General features: G+C 45.8%; 1 protein-coding gene across 2 annotated transcripts in view; it reads left to right on the top strand.

The window, feature by feature from the left end:
- The window catches only part of CDK14 (cyclin dependent kinase 14), a 298,871-nt gene that overhangs the window by 191,827 nt on the left and 81,931 nt on the right, over nucleotides 1–25,113 (top strand). The window contains exon 14 of one of the 2 annotated variants that reach the window (XM_078785338.1): nucleotides 73–619. The exons of the other annotated variant lie outside the window; for it this stretch is intronic. The gene's annotated coding sequence lies outside the window, so the exon portion shown is untranslated. Of the gene's footprint in view, nucleotides 1–72; nucleotides 620–25,113 lie in introns of those variants that run through there. 2 annotated transcript variants of the gene reach the window in all.

Genomic DNA, 25,113 nt, shown 5'->3' with positions numbered 1-25,113 from the left:
ATATGCACATAAGCAATAGCAATGTTTTGGCTTCATTACATAAGCCGAGTTGTTATTTGCATTCTGTGCCAGCATTCTGTGCCAGCGTTCTGTGCCTATGCACGGCTTGCTGTAATCCTCATCCTGATGAAGCAGCATTTACATGGAAGGAAGGAAGGAAGAAATCCCGCCTCATGTTTTGACCCATTCATGGTTAGAATCCCGTCTCGAACCGTTCCTGTTTCCCATTCCCTTATTGCAAATAATTCATTGGATGTAATCCATAACTTTGTGTGTATAATCATCCTCTGTGTTTGTTGGAATTTTGTGCACCTGTCATGATTGTATCGTATAGGCTTATTAAAAGGTGATATATTTGGTAATTTTATTTTATTTTACACCATATTTTTATTTTATTTTATTACGGGCCAGGGGACACTAGTAGCAGTCTTTTTGAATTTGGATTCCACTTTTTGTGTCAATTTTTGTTGCTCCCGTGAACGCCATTTGTCTGTTCTGTGTTCTTGCTCTTTCACGAGCCTTGATGGTGTATAAAAATCCAGTATTCTTTTATTATGTATCTCTTTATTAATAATAATTGTTTATTAATAAATAATGCCACAAGTGCGTAAGATCGCAATCCATGTAGCGACTGTTATTGGTACGGGTCCCAGCAGAGTGTTTCTTTGTATGTCCACACACTACAACATCTTCTTTCACTGGCAACGTAATTTGTTCCCAAAAACGTCTGTTTGCGGTTTTTTAACCCCAACCCCTGTCCTGTAACTTCACCTGATTTATCTACCATTGGAAAGGTAATCATTGTTTTACTTGGTTGAAAAAAACAAAAAAACATTGGCATGGTTACGTATTCTGTTTGAAAGCATGTAGAGAGAGAGAGAGAGAGAGAGAGAGAGAGAGAGAGAGAGAGAGAGAGAGAGAGAGAGAGAGAGAGAGAGAGAGAGAGAGAGAAAGAAAGAAAGAAAGAAAGAAAGAAAGAGAGAGAGAGAGAGAGAGAGAGAAAGAGAAAGAGAAAGAGAAAGAGAAACTTTTGTGTCCTTTTAATAGAAAAGTACAAAACCAAAAGTATTCCAACTCCACTTTACATACAAATCACAACCTCATTTCAAATGCATTTGCACAAAACACCCCCCATGCCCCATAACTCGTCAAACACAAGAAGGTTCCCCATGTTTATATGATAAGCATGTTTGAGCTATATACGTGCTGACACAATCCCTATAAAACAAAAAAGTGCATTTTCATTTTTTCCACTACCTAATCTGGCTTTTTTGGTTTTATAAATTGCAAGCTTAGCAATTCCAAGCAAAAAATTCAAAAGCAAAATCACAGAGTTTTTCCTAGTATTACATGCAAGTCCATAAACAAAGATTGTAACAGAAAAAACAATTTTGAATTTACAAAATATTCGGCTCAGATACACAAACAGAGATGACAATCTCTTGCACTCAATAAACGCATGATACAAATGTTCAACATTACCACAAAAAGGACATAAATTAGACACAGCGGGGTTAAACTTCTGAACTAACACCTGTGTGGCCAGGGCGTGATGGACCAGTCTCCAATTTAGGTCTCCTGTACGTCCGACAGTCGGACACCCGTAATTAATTTCAATAATTAATTGATTAATCAATAAATAATGAATCGATTAAATGATTAATCAATAAATCAAAAATATCCTTGATAGCCACATCACTTGGTCACTGTCATGTCCAAATATTAGCTTCCCAGCTCAAAAGGTGCCTGAGATATTGGCCAAATGAGAAAGAAAATAAATAAATGATTAATAATGAAAATAAATAAATAATAATCATTAAAAAATTGAATTATTAATCAATTCGGTCATAGAACACATAAACCACCACCATTTCATCAGAATCTGTAACTTAAAAAAAAAAGTTTTTGTCATTAATCGAATAATTTAATAATTAATCAATTAATTGATTAATTGATAAATCAAAAATAGCATTTGCAGCCAAATCACCTGGTCATTAGCATGTCCAAATATCAGCTTCCTAACTCAAAAGGTGCCTGAGTTAATGGTCAGAAGAGAAAGGAAATTTAATTAATTAAATAAGTACTTAATTAATCGCTAATAACTAAATAGCTCATCAATTAATTGCTTAATCAAAAAACAAAAAATACTGTTTCTGACAAAGGACTTGCTCACTATTGTGCCGAAATTTCAGCTTCCTAGCTCAAAGGATGGCTGAGATATCGCCCGGAAAAACAAGAAAGAAAGAAAGAAAGAAAGCAAGCAAGAAAACAAACAACCAGAGTGAAAACTGAGTACTCCATTTCAGCGTACGTCACTGCCGAGCCCCCTTCGGTGCCCGGCAATGACGTTTTGCAGTGCCTGGAGATGGCATAGGAAAGGAGCAGTGTACAACAAACAACCAGAGTGAAAACTGAGTACTCCCTTTCAGCGTGCGTCACTGCTGAGCCCCCTTTGGTGCCCGGCAATGACGTTTTGCAATGCCTGGAGATGGCATAGGAAAGGAGCGGTGTACAACAAGAAAGAAAACAAGAAAACAAACAAACAACCAGAGTGAAAACTGAGTACTGTACTCCCTTTCAGCGTGCGTCATTGCCGAGCCCCCTTCGGTGCCTGGCAATGACGTTATGCAGCGCCTGGAGATGGCAAAGGAAAGGTGCGGTGTACAACAAAATAGGACCTATCGCGAGCAAGGGCTGCAGGCGAAGGTGAAATGAAAAAAAATAGAAAAAGGGAGCCGATAAATGGCGATGATGAAAAACACGGCAAGCAGAGCACAGGCCCGAAGAACACAAGGTTCTTTCGGCCTCGCGCACCACCTCACCGTGCACGCTCTCTCTCTCTCTCTCCTGTCTCAACAAAGAGAGGAAACCCAGGGAAAACTTCACAAACACGTACAAGGACACAGACGGGATGAAAGGGGGATAGGAAAGACATCAACACAACACAGTACTCACAGCTCCATACACACAGCCGCCATGATGCCACACCCATGCACGACTCACCAATGACCAGCAGGGGGGCGAGAGAGAGAGAGAGAGAGAGAGAGAGAGAGAGAGAGAGAGAGAGAGAGAGAGAGACTTTTATTACAAAAATATAAAAGTGTGTATGTACAATTTACAAATCCAAAAAAATCCCAATAAAACAGGTGAGAATAAGAAAGCAAGGAAACAAAAAGCATAACAATTAATCATTTCATTTTTACAAAAACATAAAATAAAGCAATACTACCAAAAATATATAAAGACTTGATTATTTAAGAAAGAGATAATACCAACTCATTTTGGCGAACTTCACAAACATTTTCTAAACACCATTTTTCCACAAACACATCAAGTTCAGCCATGGTCTTGGAAAAATATAATTCAAGTTTTACCCTTGCCGAAACAAGCGCAGTGAAAAACGTCATGACGTTGCATTGGTGAGGCGGTTTACCGTTACGCTTCTCCTTTCTTGACAAGTATGTAGCAAGTTTTGCTGTTGCTACAAAAAAACACAACAGTTCATATTTTTTGTCTTCTGTACATTTCTTTTTGAACCCAAAAATAAAGGAGCGAAAAGTAAATCTGAAATTCAATTTGTGTGACACAAAGTTCAACCAGTTAAATAATGGAAAAAGTCTTTCACAGCCAATGAAAAAATGAAATACATCCTCATTTACAGAGAAAAAGGGGCAGCATGCAGATATTGGGGCGAAATTCCTCACATATGTATTGCATGGGATGATCCAGTGGGCAATGCGCCACTGGAGATCTCCTGTTCTTTTGGTGATTTGTTTACAATACATCGCTGCCCATACAGGTTCAGTGGGGGGCCCTGTAGGGAGTAGTCTCTTCCAGCGTGCTACTCCGTTTAATGGAGAAACACCAAGAATTAGGGACACGCAACACCTATACAGGCTCTTGCTGCTTGCAGCTTGTAACTTATTTGTCCCTGTGCTAACAGGTGGAAGTTCTCTGGGGGAGCAGTCCAAAATCAGTTTAGGGAAGTATGACTCATCAGGATGTCCATGTGTATTCTGAGTCCATAATATCCGTAGCTGATGACCTTTTTGTACGACTTTCCTCAATATTAAGCCGATTGTCCTCTTGGACCGAATTCCTGTCATATTTGAAATTTCTTCCACAGTCTTCCACCCTACACCAGAGTCTGGCCATAGGTGCCATACTTTGTTCATGCCTGCTTCAATGAAGCATTGGCACAGATCACGGCTCTTGAATACATCAGGGAAGAAAAAAAAACAAAAAAAACCCCACCTTTAGAGGCCATTCATCAGGGAAGAGAGGGTTGAAAAACAGTGGTTCAACTTCGAACATCCCTGGGGGGTATGTGTCCACTTTGCGTCTCACTGTAAGACCTTTCCAGGCATTGAGAAGGCTCTGGTAGAATATAGGGAGCGTTGATGTATCCACATACTTGAGGTGAGTCAGGAATACTTCACCACCATAGCCGAGCCTGCCCGCCTGTTGCAAAATATGGCAGGCCAATGGGTAGTTTGGCAGGTGCTCAACATATAGAAGGCGCTGAATGGAGCACAAGCAAAAGGCCATGAGGCGGGATTTCACGTGAACTAGGCCTTGGCCTCCTTCAGATGAAGTATGGCATATTACGTTTGGCTGCAGACAATGATGGCCTCCCCAAAAAAAGTCCACAAGTTTGGCCTGGATCATTCTAATCAGCACTTCCGGCGGTTGTAGGGAAATAAATCGATGCCATAAAGTTGCAGCAACCAAGTTATTGGCAACTAAGACACAGCCCTTAAATGAAAGGTGCGGTAGGGCTCTTTTCCACAGGTTCAGTCTCCTCTCCATTTCTCCAATCAAGCCTTCCCAATTATTTTCCATAAATTGTGTGGAACCAAGGGACACACCAAGGTAGTCGATACCATCTGCCTTCCATTCTAAGTTTTCCAGAAGAGGAGGTAGATGTGTCGAGACAGGGAAGCAACTATTAAGGTATGGCACCCAAATAGCTTTGCTTTTCCTCCAATTAACTTTCAGGGAAGAAGCCTGGAAAAAGGTTCCCAAGGATTTAACAAGAGCATCAATATCCTGTTTGCTTCTGATTATTATGATGCACACATCATCTGTATATGCTGATATAGTCAGTGGTGGACTCCTTGGGAAACACGTCAGGCCAGAGATATTCTCCCTGAGCTTACAAACTAATGGTTCCATTGCTAATGCAAAAAGTAATCCTGAGACTGGGCAACCCCTCTCTGAACCTGTATGGGGGAAACGAGTTCATTGTTTACCTTAATTACACTAGAGATGTCAGTGTACAATAGAGATATGAAGGCTCTGAAATTAACCCCAAAGCCACATGCTTCCAGAACAAACCACAAAAAAACATGATCAATGCTGTCAAAGGCTTTTTCAAGGTCTAGAAACATTATCCCAAAATCATTTTGATCGTGGTAAGTGCCCATTAAATCCCGAACTAAAAAAATGTTGTCATAAATGGATCGACTGGAGATGCAGAAAGTCTGATCGGGTAGGACCAGGTCACCAATGACTTTCTTCAAACGATTTGCCATCGCTTTTGAAAACAGTTTGTAGTCAGTGCACAACACTGAAACTGGTCTCCAATTCTCCATCCGCCGGAGATCTCCTGACTTTGGGAAGAGACTCACCACTGCTCTCCTTAGGCTTAATGGCATTGCACCAGTTCGCAGGGATTCTTGGATTATATTTAACAGTTCTGGACCTAAAAGGTCCCAAAATTCCAAGTAAAACTCAGCTGGTAGGCCATCAATTCCTGGAGCTTTTTCAGATTCCATTTCAACCAGAACACATTCTAATTCAGGAAGGGTTAACGGCACATCCAGCTCCAGCCGTTGAGTTTCAGTCAGGGATGGAAGATGGGAGGTAAAGAGTTTCATCTTATCCTCACAAACATCTTTATTTGCAAACAGTTCTGAATAGTACTTTCTAATGGTATTTTTTACCCCATCATAATTTGCAATTACATTTTCACTGGGGTCCATAACTGAAAAAATAAGCCGAGCTGGCTTCATTTTGGATTCGAGGTGAAAAAAGGAATTGCTCGGGCTATCTGATACTTTTTATTTTTAATCTAACTAATAATCCTGCAGCTTTCTCCTGCAATAGTTCTCTAAGTTGGGTCTTTCTTTCAAGGAGTAACTTATAGTTTGCCTCGTTCTCTTGTTTCGCCAGTTGGTTCTTCAGTTTTAGAATTTCTGTTTCTAACCGAGCCAATGTGACTCGATTTTCATGAGTGACATATGAATTCAACTGTTGACAAAACAGCCTTATATGGGTTTTCATATTGTCCCACCACAGGCTAATGGAAGCAAAACGGGGCTTTTTTTCAACTACAGCTATTCATAGATTGCGAAAGGCTTCCTTAAAAAAGGCATCATCCAAAAGCCTTGTATTAAATTTCCAATAGGCACTAGTATGTTTAAAATGAGGAAGGGATAGGCCCATAGGGACCATGTGGTGGTCGGAGAAGACAGACGGGACAATATTTGAGAAGGTTATCATATTCCTAAAACGTGGGGTGATGTACCATCTGTCAAGCCTCGCTAAGGACACTTGACCATTGGAACATCGACACCATGTGTATTGTTGGTCATTTGGGTGTATCAAGCGCCATACATCAAGAAAACCCACGACAGAAAGGAAATAGGAGAGGTCACCATGGGCTTCGGGATGTGGTTCTGGTGAGTTTCTGTCCAATTTGGGCTCAAACGTGCAATTGAAATCACCCCCCATACATATGCACTGATTGAGGTCAAACAATTTTAATTGGTTTACCACTACAGTAAAGAACGTTTTACGGTCAGTACTTTCACTCGATGCATATACATTAAAAATAACAAATTTTAAGTTATTAATCACCAGTTCCAGGGAAGCAAACCGGCCCTTTATCACCTCCTGAAAGAGGCAAGAGTCAGGTACAAGTCCTGGTTTTAACAAGAACCCAACTCCAGCAGATACAGACGACATGTTACTGAAGAAGCATTTACCTTTAAAAATGCTGCTCCAGTCATGTTCAACCTTCTCAATAATATGAGTTTCCTGCAGTAAGATCACATCAACTTGTTTCCGTTTGAATAAACTATTTACTTGGATCTGGCGGATGTTATTTGCTCCACCACCATTTATATTAAGAGTTGGAAGAGTGAGTGTCTTCATATTTGTTCGTGAATTTTGTCTGACGCTGAGAAAACTCAAACTTTGCCTTTGTTATTATTTTATTTAGTCGATGGAACTGTGATTTTGTTAGGTTTAGTTCCTCAGATTTTTTTAGGACCAGTTTTGCAGCCTGAATTAGGGAATTTGTAGGTAGGATCCAATGAGCAATTCTCCATTGAAGATCCCCAACACGTTTCGGCACAGGCTGTTGAAAGTACCACCACCAAATAGGGTAAAGGGGAGGGGTATTTGGCAGGACTGCAGGCCATCTACAGGGTACAGGGTAGGTAGCATCGATACCATCGATCTTGGTCAAATCTATCAGGAACAGCTCCTGTGCAAGGTCCAACTTCCCCACTTGACGTAAGATGCAGCTGGTAAGCTGTCTCCAGGCCAAACATGGTTCAAACAAGAAGCGCTATGTTGTTCGCCCACCCAAAATAGGTGTTTTTTTCTTTGTTTGTTTAAAGTCTTATGATTATGTTAGTATGATTCTACATGCTGCCCTGCCTTCCAGCAACCATTGAAATTGGTTTAAAATACCTTTAGTCAGGTAGTAGACTGTTTATTCTACCAGGTGAGCGGCAGTGGTATTGACCCTATTTTTTTTATTTTCCTTGCTATCATTTTGATTTTCAATTTCTTTTCAGCAACCATTATACCTCTTGGTCTTTGTCTTCAATTTTATATTTGTATTTTATTTTATGAATTCTCCTCTTTAGTTTTGGGCTTTGATTTCCTCTTTGGAATTGCTGCATTTGTCCTGTCTCCTTTCTGAGTATCTTCCTCCATCTCTCGAGCTGTTGCTTCACATGGTGGTGCTTGGTTTTTATTTGTGGAACCTTTTCTGTTCTTGTGTTGTTTCTTTTTTCCTGAATGAATAGTGCTGCTGCAAAATTCAGTGTTTATTTCTTTCAGTGTGTCTGCTTTGGTATTTTTTTTAAAGATCTGTTTGTTCTGCTGATTAGTGATTTTGTGCATTTATTATTATGTTGTCAAATTAGTCAGTCTTTCTTCAGTCGGTGTCATTCGCACCTCCTATATCTCATTAGCCAGCTCCTCTTCCAGGACACATTGTTCCTCATCATCCTCTCCCTCCTCCTCCGCCACCTCGTCTTTGTCCCTCTGTACCTCTTCATCCTTTTGGCCATTATCATTTATATCTGTTTGTGTTTGTAGCCATGAATTGGTCTCCTTCACTGCCCGTCCCCCTCGTTTCAGATGCAGAGCACGTTCTGCGTGGGAGGGGTTTGTGTGTTTGTGTGTGTGTGTTTGTGTACACATGCACGAGTCTATCATTGTTAGTGTCCATCTCATCTTGGCATCGTGGATTCTGAAATGGTGGAAAGGGATGTATTGTACACATGTGGGGTTGAGGTTGTCCACTCTCAACTGGCACTTTAAAGTCTCCAGTGATATCTGACAGAATAATTTTATCACTTCTCTGGGAACTGATCTTTCAGGCCTTGCTGTTATGTTGCCAGCCATTCCAATACCACTCTGTTGCCGCAGCCCTTGCAAGCAGTGTATGCGCTCATACATCTTCAATCATCTTGATGGAACCTGATATTTCTCTGTCTGCATGGTTCGGATAGTGATCATGAATCATCTTCCTGTTTGCATATCTGCTGAAATGTTGAGTACGGTATTCATTTAGTTCCAAGTTTGTGTAAGCGGACAATCCACCTGCACCTTTTTCTGTTGTCTCACCATTTCTGGCTCTCCATTAATACCTCGTTTTGTCCTTATTTGGAAGAGCTCTTGTCACTCCAGAGCTGTAACTATTATCTTTTGCCATTTCAGGCAAACCACCCATTCCACAACATGTGGCTTAGCCCTCACTGTTGTTTTCTTTGTCTATCCCTTTTTGTCTCTTATGGTTTTTTTTGTCTTTCTGCTTGCTGTTTATAACATTACTATTTATTTGTTCGGCCTTCTTACCCAGTCCAACAAGGCTTTTCAAACTATGCATGCACTTTGGCCCGAAAGCCGAACCATATGGTCAAACAAACATACACTTTAGCCCACAGGGCCAAATGCACAGTCTGACACACACATGCTAGCCCACACAACTAGAATGCATGGTGATACAATAACTTTGGGAACACCTCACCTTTTGAGATTTTTTTTTTTTCATAAAAAAGGTTTTACAAAATTATAAATAGTCTTGTAAAGCGAGGACATGCACCTCAGGCCCACAACCAAAGTGCACAGTCCAACAAAGCTTATCAAACGAGTGTACACGTGTACCATGGCCAAACAAACACAAACATTTGATTCATTAACAATTCTTTATTTGATTCATGAACACGTCTACAAGTCACGTTGCACCTCACGATTGTAATATTAGTCATTGCTTTAAAATACTCTCCAATGTTGCACCAACTGCAACAAAATTGCAAATATTGTTCATGTCCAGTTTCAACCATCTTGATATTTTAATGACCATCAAATTGACAATTTGGCGAAGGATAGTTTAAAAACAAGGAAAACTTGTTGTATGTTTATTTTGCATGTCATGTCACATACCATTCTATCATCCTTCATTAATACTCATCAATTTTTTTATTTAAATGTTGCTACCTTCCATGCTTAAGCCTCTCTTAAAATGTTTTATACCTCTCTCACCTCCCACCCCCCCCCCCCCGCCCCCTTCCCATGCCTCATCCTCACAAGCCCTCTCCCTCCCACAGATCTCCCGATGTCCCTTTTCTCTGCTGCTGTACTTGTGTGCTTCCCTCTCTCCCCCCATCTTGTCTCCCGCTCCCTTTATTGTATGTTTTGTGTGTCGGTTTTTTTTGTGATTGATGTTAGCTCTTACACGAGCCTCGATGTTGTATACAAAATAAATAAATAAATAAAAACCGTGAAAGTTTATTCGCATTTTTTTCTCAATCTCCAGGCCACCCAAGAGTAATTTAAATTTGTTGTTGTTTGCTCCAAGTACAATATTCTGAATCATAATTACTAGTGTACGTATGACGCTTGAAACTTACCTAAATTCTGCTCGTCGTTGAGCATGGATACACTGTACATATCAAGGCTTGCAGTTATAGTTTTGCTGGTACAAAGTTCTGCAACTCCAGTTAGTTGTACATGCTAATTGTTTTGAGCTGTGACATAAATGGCAGAGTAGTTATCAAAGTTCCAGGTAGGTAGAGTCAAAGCCTTTTATTAGGTTGTTCCATTCTCCTCACCTCGCAGTCGGTCACAAGGCCTTGTTAATCCTTTAACGGACTGTTGTTTAGTCTGTGGCTATAACAGTAGCTGGTTGTGGCCAGGCGGGTCAGCCAACAGGAAATTACAGTCTGCAGCCAATCGGCAGCTAGTTCCACAACACGCATGCTCCTTGTGGGGCTTTTTAAAGACCACACGGTCGTCAGCCAAGCACGGTCAAGTGAGGCGAGTCTGAAACTTTACATTTTGAAAAGTCTGCTCGTAAAAAAAAAAAGAAGTGTTCATTTACGAGGAACTTCAAGGAAAGCAGCACTTTCCATTTGTGAAGAATAAATAAATAATGAATAAACAAATAACTTTATTCCCTTCCAAGTAACTTCAAAGCAGGAGGATGCCATTGGGCACATCAATACGAATGCAATGGTTGCTAACCTATGGTTGGTTCGCTGTGCTCTATCCTTTCTAAATTCTGAGTGTCAAGCAAGGAAGCAGTACCGACTGTTTATAAAGTCGTTGGTATAACACAGCCAGGATCGGGTTCGAACCACTGACCTCCCAGATGCTTTAACCATTATGCCACCGAGTCTCGTAAAGAACTTCATGAAAGTTTTCAAGTTCTTTCTGCAACTGCTCAAATAAGTAACACCTGGGCAGTACAAAAACAATCACAGTCGAGGTTCAATAATGCTTATTTTTGTTGTTTTTCGATTTTGGAAAAACTTATGGATGATTGAGTGATCATGGAGGAGGCTGCACAGACATCACAGGCAGGACAAATATTTTTGGAGAAACTATAATGTGCTTTACGTAAATCTACAAGGGCATTCTTAGATAATGCACACATGAACACAGAGTATGCATTAGGAACCAGTCATCCCACCACGATAAGATCTGTGTTCAGATGGGACCACCAAACAGGCCAACCTAAACTTTCTGTTTCTTGAGTAAATAGGGTCAAACCAGCTCCGCATGTCATACTCGATGGTGCGAAATCAAAGTTTGCCTATTCCTTGCGAGGACTTCTTTCACTTTTTCTCCTAGCAAAATGGGTGCAGGATAAATATTTTAAATCCAAATATTTTGAAGTGCTTAATTTCTCTTTTGAAGTCCTGCATGATATTTCATTTGCATAAACTATCTATCTATAATTCCAGTAATCTCTGTGTGTATGTGTGTGTGTCTGTGTGTCTGTGTGTTTGTCTGTGACCGCTGTTTCTCGACAACCACGGGTCCGATATACTTGAAACTTGCCAGGTATATTGCTGGGGACCCGAGGATGTGCCTTTTCAAGGTTTGAAATTAATCGGACAAGTGGTTCCCAAGGTATGGTCACCGTACTCGCAAGCCGTTCGCTTTGGCTTTGCGAATGGACCAAACCATTTCATGTAAATAGAGGGGGGGGTTCTACCGTACTCGCAAGCCGTTCGCTTTGGCTTTGCGAATGGACCAAACCATTTCATGTAAATAGAGGGGGGGGGGTTCTGTGGTCGTTACTGCCACGTGGTTTCAAAGTTTTTTTTTGTTGTTGTTGTTTGCACGCATGTTTTTTTGCACCCACGTACGGGCACGCCCTAGTTATTTTAAAACCAATTTATTGTCTGCCTATTTCCCGTCACAGTTTTTTCCCCTAACCACTACCTCAGTTTCCCATTAATTTGCAAAATGTAAAAAAGTTTATTTGTTCATTACTGCAATTGCTTTTGGAAATGTATGCCTTTTTTTCGTCGTCCAAAAAACCCTCAAAAATCGTAATTATGAACAACAGATTAATATAATATACATGTGCTTGAAAATGCAGGGATTTTATGTCTTTCTTTCATTTTGAACGATAATTGAATCATATGCAATCCCTTTAATAATGGATGGGGATTGTTGCCAAAATGCCCACTGCATTATTTTTTATTGCTTACATCGTTTATAACAGCATACCATCTGTTATGTCTCTGCATCGGCATCATACCTGTTTGAGACTGCTTTCATCCATCCCTCAGCATATTACCTTTTGTATTCAAGCTAGTATATATATACAGTATACTATATATATATATATATATATATAGTATATATATATATATTGTTGCGGATTCGGGGGTCGGCTCTCCCCTTATCAAGGGGGGGTTAATCCCCTTGTCCTTTTAAGCTGGCCGTTCCGAGTCCTGGAAGCTACAACGCTCCTCCCGGTCGGTCTTGGGTAGGGTGATTGGTCAATTTGGGTCCCAAATACCTAATTAACAACACCGACCGCGAGCAGGGAAATAATTCCCGCTCGAACCACGGATAAGATGGAAATTGCCGAGCGGTTAGCAATCCGCGGCCCGAGCCATTAACCAAGAGACTAAACCCGATCCTAGCGGTTCTGAAATCGTGCCACAGGTACTCAATGGAAAGAAAGGACGGAGGCGATCGGATTAGGGAAAAACCAAGAAATAACAAGGTGAATTTATTAACAAACCAAAAAGAAGAGGAAACAAAAGAATGTACAGGAAGAAGAAGAAGAAGCAGGACACAGGGCAGGCTTACCTATACAGTCTTAACTTAACGACCCCGGACAAACATACACACTCACACGGGATGGTAGCTGGTAGGGGGGGGGGGGCGAGGTCCAGATCGATGGTTCCAGGTAGGTCGACTCCGTCCAGGCTCTGGTTCCGCGGGCGAAGAATGGCAGGCAGCTAGGCATGTCGCCGACCGCGAGCGGACCTTACATATATCGAGGGGCTGGGATGCTGCGTACGTAATACGTTTACGAGCGACGCTCTCTATCTCGCAAGTTCAACAAGGGCTTTCCGAAGCAGTTCGTCAAAGAGCTCTGCGCAGCTTCGTCTCTCAGCCAGACCCCACCAAGCGCCGTCTCCAACCCGAGTCGACTCCGTAAAAAGGCTCGCGCTGGCGCTTATATAACGCACTTCAAGATCAATGCGCGCGCTTGGAAACCATGCCCGCGAGCAAGCTCACCTCAGCCCTGGTTGGCTGGTAAGGGCTTACCGGCTCCGCCCGTGACGGCGAGTTGACAGGGCCATGCCTTGCTCTTGTTGTTCCGCCCCCTTTTTCCTCGGGCCGACCGCATGGTTAATGCCGTTGCTTGGGCGGAAGCTCAGCGAGGCAGCGAACGCTGCTAACAAGCAGAGGCGCATAATAGAATTGGGAGGGACAAGGCACCGTCTGTAGGGGCGCATAATGGCGCCGTTTGGAGAGAGCGATTGGAAAATGAGCGAATGGGGCCTATCTTATTTGATTAATGCAACGCAGATTCAACTATTGGGAACACGGCCTTATCTAAAACACATACTAATGAAATAACTAAAGTTCCTATGGTGGCCTACGTGTTGCAGATGGACTAATTAAAGGTGCGACCTTTAACCTTTTAATAATGGAATTATTTACAAGTATTATTTACAAGTGAGGGTTCTAAAACCCCAACACTGCACCCTCCTTTCCTCCAGCCCCATCCCGGGCCGAAACAAAAGGGCCAACTTTTAACTTAGTGTGGCACGTAGGTGTGGTTGCCCTCTACTTTTAACCTCACCATGAGTGCGACAGTTTTAACACTAAATATGTCCCACCTGCTGCGTTGCTTCCGACCTAACTGACTCATGCCCACAGACTAACCGAATTGCGGAATTATTTTGAAACTACACATTTAGCCGGTGGGGAGCATTATTTACAGTACACTAGTTATTTACAAACTGTCACCCAGGACCTGTCTTTTGTGAGAAACAAGAAAAAGATGTTTTGAGAAGAGGAAAAATCACTGCACTGCACTGCAACGATACACCATACCCACATGCACCAATAAACAAAAGGCACAAAAAGCACCATCCAAGCACCAAAATACAAAAAATGCAGGAAAAGCACAAAGCATGAAAATGCACCAAAAAAATGAAAATGCACAAAACACATGTCAAAAAATAATAAATGATGCCTTGTCCTTGCTTGTCTGCTGGGCCGATGTTTCTGGCTGTCTTGATCTTCTTCTTGATGTTATTTATAATAAGAAAGGGCACAAACCGCGTCCGCTTTTTATTATTTCTGGCCAGCAGGGCCAACTCACGTGGTCCACCTGCATGGCATGGAGGCCACTTTGAAAACAGTGGTCTGCAACCAGATACCACGGGCAACCATGGTCGGTCCCAGCAGAGACGCCAGGCCACAGAACGTGTGGTCCATATAGTGGTGCCAGACCACAGAACGTGTGGTCCATAAGTGGTGTACCAGTGCAGGCAGGCAGGCAGCAAGGGTGCGGGCGCACAGCTGCAGCACCTGCACACTTTCCCTCGGGCACAAAAGAGCAATGGTCCGTGAGTGGGGAAGGAAGGACAAGCAGATCAGTGGGCAGGAGCGCAAAGGTACACATCAATCAAGGTAATGCAGACATGAAGGGCGTGGGAGAGCGAGCCGAGAAAGCTCGTCCCTAACCGTTCATCACCCCCCATGTCACCTACTCTACCCTTGCCCCTACCCCATATTTACACAATTTACAAATTACAAATTCGTCTCTACGTCTTGTCTTTCCCATTCCCTCTAATGCCAAATTCATCCCCAATCCCTCCTGAGGAGGAAGAGATGGAATATTAAACAATGTCTCACCCACGTCGAGATGCGTCTTACATTCCAAATGTCTGCAAAAAATGTGGTGTGGAGTTTATCACACTAGGTGAGTGGATGCGGATGGTGCGAAGACATTTTCTTCCTATCTATCCTTCTAATTGACACTAACACTCTTTACTCTACCCGGGGCCTTACCCTGCCAATCCATTGGCCATCTTTACTCTATGTGGTTCTAAAAACCAAATTCCCATTGACCAGTCTGTGGTGCTCTCCAATTTGGGGTCTCACTCCCCCGATTCTTCTCCCTGTGCCCTCGCACAATTTCAGGGCTGGGTCATGTGGCTCACCAGCAGGTCCGCTCACCTGCACACCTCAGACACTGAACGTCGCCACCCGAGCTTACCTGCTCCTTCCTATCCTAACCTGGGGAAGGCCCTCTGGCTCCCTTACCCCACTAATGCCCCCTCTGGCATCGGGCTACCCGGGTCCTCTCCTTGGGATCCTCGGGTCCCATTGAACTCTACCTGGCTCCCAGAGCCTACCTGCGGCCTCACCTGTTCGACAGATTACCAGTGGCGGAGTGCTCAACTAACCATACTCACCAACAGGCCACACGCCCAGCCATTCCATACACTCAAGCACCCAACAAAACACTTCTGTGCAACTACCCGCACCACAGATGTCAATATCCAACCACAATTTACCTACTCCCTCTACCTAACTTTGATCTACACTCCCCGGGTACTCGTGAAGGGGTCCATCCTTCCCCCATCCACTCCTTCGCACCATACACTCCACTCCACTCATTCCACCATACTCACTCCACACCATTCATTCTACACACCTGTACTTCACTTGCACATCATGCAAGTCAAACACTCAACACACACACACATCTCTCTCGAGCATTGCCTCATTTGCTCAGCACAACCGGGAACTTCCATTCCAATTCTTCATTTCCTCACCAGCACTACAAGGAATCTTATTCATTTTCTCATTTAAACTATACCACAAACACACTGCATCATCTGGCTATCTATTTCCCCTCTAACATTAGTGCTCCCCGTCATCCCTTATACTAAGCACTCCCACGTCGTTATCATCCAACTAATCTACTCCACGTCCCCACTACAGGTACAATGTCACTACTTAAATCTTGGTCACCTATAGTCATTTCTAGTTCCGTATACATTATCCTAACCCTCCCGGGCTAGTTTTCACCGCCACCCCATAAACTATAGCTCCTTTGCCCAAAAAAAAGATACGATGTGAGGGATGGTAGATCTACCATCCCTCGACACCGCATAGCATTCGCCATCACTATTTCTATTCGTTCACTACACTTGAGCCTCTCGGTACGTCATTACATCATCAAAGCTCGGCTTCGCAAAGCCGAGCAATGAATTCGGGTGGTTTGGTCTACTGCAGGTTGGGTTCTTCCGGCATTCGGATTCAGGGGAGGAGGTTTTGTCGGGCCAAGGCTCCAAGCACCATCCCTATGCAGGGCCTTGCGCTCCCATGCGCGGTGGCCCAGCCTTCCCCGGCCGGAGCGCCGCCACCACAAGGGGGCGCCACTCCGAACCCTTCTCCTTCCGCTCGAACCGGGCCGATCGCTTTGCCTGGCAAAACGCGGCACCGACCGTGCAGGGCGGAGCCCGGCCTTGAATCGTGCACGGCGCTCCATGCAGGAGCGACGCGGAAAAGATCCCGGCCGGCCCCCGCAGCACACAAAGAGCACCATGCCCCGAGAACTCACGTCGGCTAAACGTCGGCCTGAACGCTGTCCCGGTTAGCGTCGATGCTCGGATTGCATTCTCACACCACGCGTTCCTTTCTTTACTCATACATCTCATACACTCCATCAATTCCGCCACCGCACTCTCTCGTGCACACCACCCAGGCACACTCACACTCCATTACACACCTTTCTTCCGTTACATACTCCGTAACACTCATGGGTGTGCACTCTTGCACACCCACTCAGCGCACACCTACCCATGGGTGTGCAATCCCCTGTCCCACACCCAATCACGCGCTCCAATGTGCATGCTCGCACAATCGCCACAACCAACTCAGGTGTGCACCCTCGCACACGCTCCTCATCCATCCCACTCTCCGTGTCACACTCTTCCAACCCACTTTCACCCTCTGTAACACACTCACTCTTCAAAGCACACTTTTCTCTTGCACGCGCGCCATTTCCACTCACGCAGCGCACAAAGGACCTTCCACGAACGCCCGGGTGCCGTCTGGATCCCCAGCACGCGAAAAACCCTCTCGCGCCAAACCTTTTCGCGACATATACAGCCCGACTCACCTTGGCGTTTCCTCTTCTTCGCTCCACCACCTGCAAATCTTTAATGGGATTAGAAAGTACGGCATCAGGATGCAAATACAGACTTTGTACATATTCCATCTTTTCCCTCAATTCATGTACTACCTCCGCCGTCTCTCCAATCCCAATTTCAACTATTATTTCTTTGATTTCTTTTTCCTCGACGACCGCCGGTGCTGATAAAATAAAATTCTCTACTTCGGCGGTCGCCGACTTCCCCATACCCCGGGTCGCGATTTATATACCCGTCCAGTTACCTGCGCCTTGCTCAGCCTCGCTCAACCCGCGCTCCTCTAGCCGCGTTACCTCGTCGCATACGACTGCGCTCCTCCCGCTCAACTCGTGGTCTCCGTCCCTCTCAAATGCTCTTATTTCATACTTGGCTTTGTCCCTCGCCAACCCCTCATTTATTTCCCGGGCTTGGCCATTTACGTCCTCCAACTGGCCCCCTAATCTGCTTCCGAATCCCCCAAATTTGCTTCCTAACCCCCCAAATTTATTTTCTAACCCCCCAAATTTACGATCTAATCCCCCAATTTGATCGCCCAATTCATTTCACAACCCCCCAATTTTGTCTTCGAAACCCCCCAATTTGGCTTCTCATGTCATTTCTCAATCCGCCAATTTGGTTTCCCATTCGTTCTAATTGTTCTCCCACCTTGTCCATACTATCGTTCTTTTTCTGCATTTCCGCCATGAATTGGGCCATGAAGGTTTGCATTTCGACCACCCCCATTTGCGCAGCGGGCGCGGCCCTCGTCGCCATGTGCGAGGTGCCGCCATTTTGTGCGCCTGCAACCCCCACTACCGCACCTTCATTATCTTCCTCCTCCATTTCTCCCACTTCTTCCCTGGGGTCCTGGGTTACCTCTAACTCCTCTGTTTCCTCCTTTTCCCCCACCGGCATCCGATCGCCTTGATTATCCATGGCACGATTTAAAATTTAGATGTTATAATAAAAATTTCGGCCGCTCGAAATTTTGCCCAAATTTTCAGATGTTAAAAAATTTGGTTCGGGTCCAATCCCACGCCTGACACCAATTGTTGTGGATTCGGGGGTTGGCTCTCCCCTTATCAAGGGGGGGGGGGTTTAATCCACTTGTCCTTTTAAGCTGGCCGTCCCGAGTCCTGGAAGCTACAACGCTCCTCCCGGTCGGTCTTGGTTCAGGTGATTGGTCAATTTGGGTCCCAAATACCTAATTACCAACACCGACCGCGAGCAGGGAAATAACTCCCGCTCGAACCACGGATAAGATGGAAATTGCCGAGCTGTTAGCAATCTGCGGCCCAAGCCATTAACCAAGGATGGAGGCGATCGGAATAGGGAAAAACCAAGAAATAACAATGTGAATTTATTAACAAACCAAAAAGAAGAGGAAATGAAAGAATGTACAGGAAGAAGAAGAAGAAGCAGGACACAGGGCAGGCTTACCTATACAGTCTTAACTTAACGACCCCAGACAAACATACACACTCACACGGGATGGTAGCTGGTAGGGGTGGGGGGGGGGGGGGGAGGTCCAGGTCGATGGTTCCAGGTAGGTCGACTACGTCCAGGCTCCGGCTCCGCGGGCGAAGAATGGCAGGCAGCTTCGCGTGTCGCCGACCGTGAACGGACCTTACATATATCGAGGGGCTGGGATGCTGCGTACGTAATACGTTTACGAGCGACGCTCACTATCTCGCAAGTTCAACAAGGGCTTTCCAAAGCAGTTCGTCAAAGAGCTCTGTGCAGCTTCGTCTCTCAGCCAGACCCCACCAAGCGCCGTCTCCAACCCGAGTCGACTCCGTAAAAAGGCTCGCGCTGGCGCTTATATAACGCGCTTCAAGATCAATGCGCGCGCTTGGAAACCACGCCCGCAAGCGAGCTCACCTCAGCCCTGGTTGGCTGGTAAGGGCTTATCGGCTCTGCCCTTGACGGCGAGTTGACAGGGCCACGCCTTGCTCTTGTTGTTCCGCCCCCTTTTTCCTCGGGCCGACCGCATGGTTAATGGTGTTGCTTGGGCGGAAGCTCAGCGAGGCAGCGAACGCTGCTAACAAGCAGAGGCGCGTAATAGAATTGGGAGGGACAAGGCACCGTCTGTAGGGGCACATAATGGCGCCGTTTGGAGAGAGCGATTGGAAAATGAGCGAATGGGGCCCATCTTATTTGATTAATGCAATGCAGATTCAACTATAGGGAACACGGCCTTATCGAAAACACATACTAATGAAATAACTAAAGTTCCTATGGTGGCCTACGTGTTGCATATGGACTAATTAAGGGTGAGACCTTTAACCTTTTAATAATGGAATTATTTACAAGTATTATTTACAAGTGATGGTTCTTAAACCGCAACAATATATATATATATATATGTATATGTATATATATGTATATATATATATATATATATATATATATATATATATATATATATATATATATATATATATATATATATATATATTGTTACAGTACGCGGATAAGGATGTTATATTTGCCGAGCGGAGGCTCCGCGACCGAACAGTTGTTCCCCGACTCACCCGATTCACCCAGACGTTGGCCGTATCGCGCCACCGCTATTCAATCGGGAAAAGACTAAGACGACGAATGCAAAGAGGAAGAAGAAGACGTACAGAAGAGTAACGGGGTTTATTATTATTTACACACATAAGCAAAAAGAGCAGTCACGATTATTTACAGGGGACATTAGACGCAGGTGACACAGTGAAAATTACTAGCTTATACAGACTTAGTTACTACCCAGGACAGCACGAACAAAACAAACTCACGTACGCAAATGGGGAACTTGCAGGCAGGAATGGCTGGAAAGGATGAGCAGGTGGGATCACAGGGCACAGCGAGCAGGTCCACTCCGGGCGGGAAGCGGGGAGCCGGCAGCTCCTTGTAAGCCGCTTTACAGCGCACACCGTCAGGGCTTCACGCGGCTGGTTGAAACGGGGCTGCACTCCTCTGTTGTATCTCTCGTGTAGCTTGTTTCGTAAAAGCTCCTCGGCTTTCTCTTGGACCCTTTCTTTTGTCGTGTCCCTCTCCACGCAGCTCAGCTCGTATTTTTCTTCCTTTCACTTCCCTTCCAGCGCGGGTCTCTCTCGCCCTTTCTTTCACTTCTCTCCAGCTCATCTGCGATCTTCGCACCCTTCTCGCATACCGTTAGCGCGGGTCTGACACGACCTCCACGGTTTCGGTACTGCCCTCTCCCCCGTGCTCTGTTTCGTGACCTTGTATGGTAATCCCACGGGCTTGTCTCCTTATTTGGGTATCGCGTCGACGGCACGCCCCTCGTGGCGAGCCACGGGCTTGTTTCCTTATTTGGGCATGGGGCTGCACAGCCCTGCCCTTCGTGGCGCACCCTGGGCTTGCCTCTCCCTGGCGACCCCGCCCCTCCTGTTCAAACAGAGCACGGAGCACATATTCACTATAGCAGCGAATTGAGAGGGCGTGCACCCCATGCTTGTGAACTGCTTTACCCACAGATGGAGAGTTTGGCTGGGAAATGGAATTATTGAAGGGGAGCTATTCTCTATTGATTCGGTGCAATGGAGTGTCATTCTAATAGAAGACAAGGCCTTACTCTAAAACACATAATAAGATATAAGCTATCGAACAGGGGTATTCTATGATTGGCTGACGTGTTTGCTTTATGGACTAATTATGGGACGCCCTTTGACCTTTACACACTGGAGCAAGGAGGCTCAGAATAAAGCAAAAATAATAATACACACAATAAAAAAAACACAATCCTCATATCCGCAACACTGCACCCTCATCCTCTTAGGCACGTCCCGGGCCTACAACTTTTATTTAGTGTGACACGTAGGTGTAGTTCCCTCTACTTTTAACCTGACCCTGAGTGCGACAGTTTTAAAACATCGATAAATATGTCCCGCTGCTCCATTGCACCCTGCCTAACAGACTCACGCCCACAGCTAACCGAATTGCGGAATGGTCTTCAAACTACACACTGACGGTGGGGAGCATTATTTACAATGACGCTACTTTTATTTACAAAACTAACCCAGGACCTGTGATTGTTCTTTCTGGGGGGGAGACAGTCTGCTCTGCATCGACGCACCATTAAGCACCCAAAACGCACCAATACACCCTCAAGCACCAATCGGTGCAGTCACCACAGTTCATCAATAAAAATAAACCAACAACCCCTAACCCTGCAGGTGGTCTCTTGCTCTTTGGCTCCCTCTGCTGGTTATTATTATTTCTTGCAGTTGTTGTCTTTTTCTTTTGCTGGCGGCCTATTTGCAATAAAATGCACCTAACGTGTCCGTTTTTATTTTCTTTATTTATGGCCCACAGGGCCGAATACGTGTGGTTCACCTGTGGGGCATCGGTGCCCTGTGGCCAAGGTCCGCCAGCAAGATTTCGGGCCCTCATGGCCAGTTCCAGCAGAGGGGCCATGCCCCAACCCTTGGGGTCCATAAGTGGTGCTCGGCCACAGACATGTGGTCCATCATGTGGTGCATCGATGCAGACAGCTGGTTCTGGGAGTTCCGGGCGCACAATGGCGGACTCACGCACGCTCCCCTCAGCGCCCAATGGCGCACAGGTCATGTGGGAGACAAAAGGGGGAAGACAAATGAGCGAGGGGTAAGGTCACAAGGGTACACATCAAACAAGGCAATGCAAGGCAAAATGCGTACGGAGGGCGAAGTGAGAAAGTTCGTCCCGACCGTACGTCACCCCCCCCCCCCCCCCCGTCTCACCTACACTACCCTTGCCCTTACCCCATATGTACAAAAATCTACACATTTACAAATTCGTCGCTACTGTCACGTCTCCCCATATTCCCCTTATCAAATTCGTCACCACAATCCCTCTATCCAAAATTTGCCATCACCCATTCATCATCAATCCTCATAAGGAGGAAGAGATGGAACATCAAGCACAATGTCACACCCAGGTCATGATGCGTCTCACAATCGAAAACATTTGCACATAAAAAATAATCAAAACAACCTGGCATGGTGTGGAGTACCTGTCACCTCAGGTGAGTGAATGCAGATGGTGCAAGGAGATTTTCATCCTAACTACTTTCTAAATGACTTTTACACTCTTTACTCTACCCGGGGTCTTTCCCTGCCAATCCATTGGCCAACTTACACTATGGGTTCTAAAAACCAATTCCCATTGACCAAACTGTGGTGCTTCATAATTTGGGGTCTCACTCCCCCGATTCATCTCCCGGTGCCCTTGCACAATTTCTGGGCTGGGTCGTGCAGCTCTCCCAGCAGGTCTACCCACCTGCACACCTCCACCACTGCAGTTGCCACCCGAGCTTACCTAGCTCCTCACCCTAACCTAACTAACTGGGGAAGGCCCCTCCTGGCTCTGTCACCCCACTCGGTGCCCTCTGGCACTGGGCTACCCGGGTCCGTCCTCCGGATCCTCAGGCCCCATCCACAACAACTCTACCGGCTCCCAGAGCCCACCTGCGGCCTCACCTGGCCGACATCCTTACAGTGGTGGAGTGCCCAAACCAACTACACACACTAACAGGCTACACGCCCAGCCATTTCCACAACACTAATGCACCCATCCAAACATCATTCTTTCACCGCGCACCACAGATGCCAATATCCAACCACAATTTACCTGTACCCTCTACCTAACACTTACACTACCCTCCCCGGGTATTCGTGATGGGGGTCCATCCTTCCCCCATTCACACCTTCGCACCATCCACTCCACTCCACAGTTTCCATCATACTCACTCCACGACCATCCATTCCAATACTCCATATACCAGACCATTTATTCCATACAACCATTCTCCATACACCTGTCGTTGCACACCTCTGCAATCACACCTGGTGCCACCTGCACCCTCCTTCCTTCCTGGACCATTTGGTCAGCACAATACACATCACAATCACTCACTCACACACTGCTCCATACACCTGTTCAGTTGCACACCTGTGCAATCACACCTGTTCCTTACACACTTTTCACAATACACTTCTGAATACACCTCCAACACTCACACGGCATCATCTAATCTACCTGTTGCCCTGCTAACTTAGTGCTCCCCGTCTTCCCTTTAAACTAAGCACATACCACGTCATTATCATCCACACTAATCTACCTGCGTCCCTACTACAGGTATCATTGTCACTACCTAATCCTTACCGTTACCTATTGTCAGCTTCTCTAGATCCCTATCATTATATCCTAACCCTCCCGGGCTAGTTTTCACTGCCATAAACCCCATAACTAGTGCTCCTTTGCCCCCGCTGTGAGGGATGACAGAGTTGCCATCCCACCACATCGGGGACGTCCCACTATCAATTTTGCACATCAAATTTCAACCAATCAAAAATTTGCCAATCACTACCAATCCTCTGCCAATCATCACTCTGCCAATCCTCAAATTTTGCTTTTTCAATTTCGGGTTCAAACCACTATCCTCATCATCTGTCTACTCACTAGTGCCTCTCGGTGCGCCAATTCATCTCTAAAGCTCGGCTTCGTAAAGCCGAGCAATGAATGCGGGTTGCTTGGTGCCGGCGGCTGGATGCGTCCGGCATTCGGTGCAGGGGAGGACGCTTACCCGGGCCGAGATCCCACGCACCATCCCGGCACGGAGCCATCCAATGGCCCGATCTCGACCTGCCGGAACGCCTCAACAAAAAGGGGTTGCCATGACGACCCTTCCTATCGGGCTGCCCGCTCCGCCTAGTGGAGCACGGACGCGGCCGTTCAAAGCGCGGCCCGGCGTGGATCGCGTACGGCGGTTCTTTCGAAACCGCCGTGGTTCGGATCCCCGCTGGTCCTCGCGGCACGCGAAGCTGCCCAGCGCGCACCGAGGGCCCGATTCGGCTATAAGTCACTCTAACCGCTAACCCGGTTACCGTCGATGCTTCACCTGAATGCTCACACGCATACGCTACCCCTTTCACCCTCACCGAGCTCGGTGCTCCAACGCCGCCCGTACACCCCGCGTACTTCGCTATTGCACTCGTTCTTTCGCTCATAGACTTGGTCACACACCTGACCACCGCACACCTTTGCACACACTCGTCATTCGCACACCTCACCAACACACCTCTTCGCGCCCCCTCCTCGGTCACCTCCTCTGTGACAACCACAGGTGTGCTCTCACTTGCACACCCAACCCCGTGCCTCACTACTAATTCCAGTGTGCATTCCCACACACGCTCTACCATTCCAGGTGTGCATCCTTCCATTCCAGGTGTACATCCTCTCATTCCAAGTGTACATCCTCTCTCACCTGCCACAACCAACTCACGCTCCGTGTCACTCTTACTACTCTCACCTCCACACTCGGTCGCGCACTCACCCTTACTCTCGACAGCGTACTCTGTACTCATGCACCCGTCCGTTACACACCTTTCTCGCGCACACTCTTGCGCACACTCTCCCGTTACTTCCTCCGTAACACTCCCCACAGGTGTACACTCTTTCGTTACATCCTTTGTAACACTCCCCACTACACGCTTCCATGTGCTCCCTCGCACACGCGCTACGACTGACTCACTCTCGACAGCACACTCACTCCTTGGCGCGCACTTTTTCCTCACACACCCCAGAGTCGGACATTCTCGCACACCTCCTCCTTCGCACACCGTACCTGTCGCACACTTCACCAACGGCCTCTCACGAACACCCGGATCCAAATCAACCCCCAAGCCGACTGAAGCTCCCCTCAAATCATATGCATTTCCGAATATATCGCCACTCACCTTGGCACCTCGTCTCCGCACCTCCTTCGCACCTGCAAACTCTTTATTTGGTTAGCGAGCACATCATCACGATTTGAGCACCGACCTTGTACATATTCCATCACCTCCTCCTGTATTTCTCTCTTAGTTTCTGTCCGTCTCTTCTTAATTTCACTCACCTCCTCTTCCACTTCCTC

This window comes from Myxine glutinosa, chromosome 10 (genome assembly GCF_964187855.1).
Source record: "Myxine glutinosa chromosome 10, kmMyxGlut1.1, whole genome shotgun sequence".
NCBI classification, from domain to species: Eukaryota; Metazoa; Chordata; class Myxini; order Myxiniformes; family Myxinidae; genus Myxine; species Myxine glutinosa.
This window is presented reverse-complemented; position numbering and strand designations above follow the sequence as displayed.